The following is a 4,876-nucleotide window of genomic DNA, read 5'->3' as shown; positions in this document are numbered from 1 at the left end:
TCATCGTTTTATATAATAAGTGTATTAAATATGTTATTTTATATTTATTTAAAATAAATACAAATAAAACAGTTTAAAATTTATAATATTCTTGAACGATAAGAAAAGAGACCTAAAAAGATAAGAATATATATATAACTGTATTGGTAGCATATCAATTTTGTACTAAACTTTATACCAAAAAACTAACGAAAGTTTATTAACAATAGAATATTTTACTAACATCATTAGATAAACAATTGCCATATGATGTTGTGCTCTATGTTACACATTTTATTTTAAGTTTAAAAGTATAGTTATAGATAAATTAGTTAAATTTACGACAAATATTCGTACAAAAGTATAAATCATAACATGTTACTAAAACAAAAATACTATTTTTCTTACCTAAATATTATTAAAAACTTCTTTGAACATGATATTTGTTGTTGATGACTTTGGATTTCTATCTTAGCCTAGAATCAGAATGTTCAAGCCATTGCGACTCTTAACTCTTGACAAAGTAACGTAAAGCTGTCCATAGGTGAATACTGATTTTGGCAAGTAAAGTCTTACATATGATAATGATTTAATTACCACAATGAAATACCTTAGTTTTTCAATATTTTTCTCCTTTTATATAGTATCCCGTCAGTTAATAATGTCCAAGTTGCATTCTAAATACAATTTAGTTTGCTAACACTATTAGATATCAATAACATCACAAATAGTTTTCTCAATTGATGACCAAACCTCATAAATAGCTGTAATGAATTTTCTATCGTCATACAGTAGTCCCAATGAATAAAAAATATCTTGGAAGCTAGGATATATAATCCTATTAACTGTCATAATAGACTCATATATTGTGCAACCTTTCTGAACAGTTAACAAAATTCTTATATAATAGATATCACCTATATATACCCGGTAGAACATAGTTTAACCTCACAATAGAATACCCTCTCTTGCGTGAATGTCATTCCTTTTTTTTCTATCATAAATAAATTGATTTGGAAACTCAACATACGTTAAAGTTTGACTTGCTTTAAATTTTTTGTTGGCATCCATCCATTCTAAGAACATCGTATCTGTTTCTTTCTCTTATTCCATGATTTTTTTAAGATTGTCATTGTCTTTAAAGATGATATTTTACTTTTCAAACAAATGAAAGGTTAATCTTATCACTGAAGGCCATCTCCGATGAATATCATATGTCAAAGTTCTCCACACAGCCTCACGTGCAGACAAATACCCGTAATTAAAAAATTGTTTGACCTCATAATAATTTGAGCATCCTCTCCACTGAAAGTTTCTTTTGAAACCTCAACTGCCACCTTGTTTGAACCTTTATTCATATACTTGAACAAATATTTAATAGTATTTGGCTTGTTGTAGTACTCTACATTAACATGCACTTGATAAGACATTAGTAGATATGCATTGTAAGAAATTACATTCCTATTATTCATATGGAATCTCTTCCTTTCAGTGACTACTCTTGTGTCTTATCTTCTACATGATGGGTATCCACTATCATTAATAGCTGTGGTTTTATTGAATGTTTTAAGATAATATTTGGTGTAGTCCATCTTTCATGTAGGGAGATTTTAAGCAAATGGTCCATGAATTATATATGTAGACATAGCTCTAAATAATTTTGGGTGTCGAACACGATCGAACAATCTTAACACTGTCAATTTAAATTGTGTTTGTTATTTTGTGGTCTCCATTCAACCACAAAAGAATATGAATATGTAGTGGACTTTTTTTTTAGAATTCTACCATATACATCATTATAATAAAAAGATAAAAAAATAATGTTATAAATAAATTATCTATTATATATATACTTTGATAAATATATAACCGTGCAAATAATTTAACGAAAAATTTTTCTAAAAATAAGGTTAAATGATGAGTAATACATGTATCTTGCACTTCAAATGGTATCCCTTGCTTAAAATCAGAGGTTATCATGTCAAGCTTAATTTTGAACACTCTACATAATATATCTGGTCAGTTTTCAACCTTTAAGTTCTTTGGATTATTAACTCTACAATCTCTTACCAACTCGAGTTACATGTCATTGTGATTAAGAGATTAGGATATCCATATATTTCTTAGAAATTGCTAGAATATCTTGATAATTATGAAACATGTACTCATGCTACCTGTGAAAGACGCGAATAGCTAGAATGACACATTTATCTGATTTGGAAGCACAGATTTCATCCCTAACAACTACATCTTAAATCCTAATCTCCTGTATATATCACTCCTGATCTTATCATTAAATTAATTAATTAATTAATTAATTAATAATTTTATTTTACACTCCTTTCAAAATAATTAATATTTCATGATTTAATTAAATTTTTGAATCCTATTATTTTTTTAGTGTCGTCATAAATAATATCAATCCTATTATTTGTCAATAAAAATAAATAAAATTAAATACAATCTAAAAATTAATAACCTTATAAATTACATAAATTTAGAAAAAATATTTAAAGAGAAAAAGATGAAATTACTTCTATTGTGCAGAGACAATCTAAAATATAACAATGTAAATTGAGTAAAGAGAAAATTTATAAATGTGACAAATAAAAAAAATTTAAATTTAAAAATCCAAACGGTTAAGAAGTTACTTAATTAGAAATTAGTATTAAAATTTCAAATTTTAAATTTTTAAATAGAGTTTCCTAATTAGCTAGTGCAAATTTTAAATTTTTAAATAAAATTTCATAATTAAACAATAATTGTTCATTAGGAATATAGGAATTTGTTAATTTAAAAAAACCAAATAACTTCAATTTATATTTAAAAAAAATTCTAAATTCCAAACATAAAAATAAAAAAAAAAACAAAAAAAAAACAACTCAAGAAAAAATAATGTTTCTACCAAAACAAACAATGTTTGGTATTATTCTATTAGATAGACTCTAAAAAGGAATTCCAAAAGATGTACATCCATATTCTCAATTTTCATTCTCAATCTTGATCTTCTTGTAAGTTAAGGTTTCTCCTTCCACCTCCGAATCTTTCGACTCCGAAAATAGTCACTTGGGTGGTGTAATAGCATTTTTTAACACTTCAGATTCATCATTGTCCACAACTTTATTGGAGAATTCAAGCAACAAATTCTGTACAAAATACTATATTAAATTAAAAACATCCTTCTCACCTTTAATTTTATCTCAATAATATTTTTTGAATAAAATTAAACTCTAACTTTGAGAAAATAAACAAACAAAAATTTCATTTTTTAAACAAATACCTTAGCACCTTCTACTTTCTCCTCTTTAATGATTGAGAATGCTTTTGAAGTTGGAAGCAAACCACCAATGTAGTCAACATCCTAAAATTACAATTAGTTATTAATTATTATTTATAAATTAAATACTACTAATGACCAAGGAAGCAAAAAATAAATTATTTTTTAATAAAAAGTACACTTATAACTGTACTCACAATTTGAATAGGGTGAGCCTTTTTGAATTTATTTATGAGATCTACATTATCAGTCATCTTCTTAACTTTATAAAAAGGTGAAAAATGTGGATTATCAGATATTTAAACTTCAACGATGAAGAGAAATGTCTTATCAATTAGGTTGAGAAAAATTGTAAATGTATCCGATAGATCTCCTTTCAATGCAGGGTATCATATAATATATTAATAATAAAAAATATTAAAAATACCATTAAAAATATCATCACTAATGTTTTTAGAAATAAATATTGGTTGGAACTTACCAATAGAAGTAGATCAAGTATCTCTACACCGCTCTTTTCCAACACTAAAATATCTTATTTGGTAAGATATTCATTCTCTTAACAAATTCACGAATCGAGACACAAAAACTCTCTTAATTGAGGAGCGTGTATTATTCCTCCCTATAATTGATAAAAAAATTAAAGAACAATTAAATGGGATAAACAAACAAATTTAAAATATAAATAATATAAAGAAAATTAGTAAGAAACTCATGTCTTCATCGAGGCAAACCATCTCAGTTGAGTATGGCAATTGAGAATTTTCGTAACTTGGTAGTGTCCATAACCGTATCACTTGTATACGTACACACAAATTGTAAATTGTAGGATTGGTCTCTACAATTTTGTGAATACCAGCCATTAGAATAAGTAGAGTAATTTTAGATTTTGGATATATGTAAAGAAAGCGATCGATGTACTTTAAATTGTGGTGTTATATATGTCTCATAACTTATATTTTTATAGTTGACTCATGACTAAAATTTTTTAAATTTAATTGATTTTAATTTAAATTTGAATTAAATTTACAGATAAAGTAAAATAATTTAAAATTTGAAAAATAACAACCGAAGTAAAATAATTAAAATTTAAAAAATAACAACCTAAGTAAAACAACCCAAACAAATAATTTTGAATTTGAAAATAACAACCTAAGCAAATAATTATTTATAATTTATAAATATAACTCTAAAAGTTTTTAGTGACGACACCTAAGCAAATAAACTTTCAGACTCAACATATGAGTGCCACGTCTGCATATAAACTTCCCATTTGTATACTATAAATACAAAGATAAAGATATCGAAATGCCAATGCGGCTAGCACCACAAGCTTAGCAAGCGATGACTAAGATGTTGCTACATGTGCAAGAGTTGGTGAATAGAGTAGCATTTCCAGCTTGAACTCGACAAATGAGTTAGTGCTTCTTCCCGAATAAATCCCTTTTTCATCCTCTCATTCCATCATTTTTGCTTCTCTCTCTAGAAGTTTTCACTTTCTCTCTAAACTTTTTCTTTCAACTCTTTTTTGAGTCAGATTAAGGTTAGTGCTTCTTTCTTATTATTTTATTTTCAATTATAATTGTTTATAGTAGTATATATATGTTTATAAATTAGGAT

The sequence above is a fragment of the Arachis ipaensis genome, chromosome B02 (assembly GCF_000816755.2).
Source record: "Arachis ipaensis cultivar K30076 chromosome B02, Araip1.1, whole genome shotgun sequence".
Classification (NCBI taxonomy): Eukaryota; Viridiplantae; Streptophyta; class Magnoliopsida; order Fabales; family Fabaceae; genus Arachis; species Arachis ipaensis.
The sequence above is the reverse complement of the archived record's forward strand: the minus strand, read 5'-3'. Positions refer to the sequence as shown.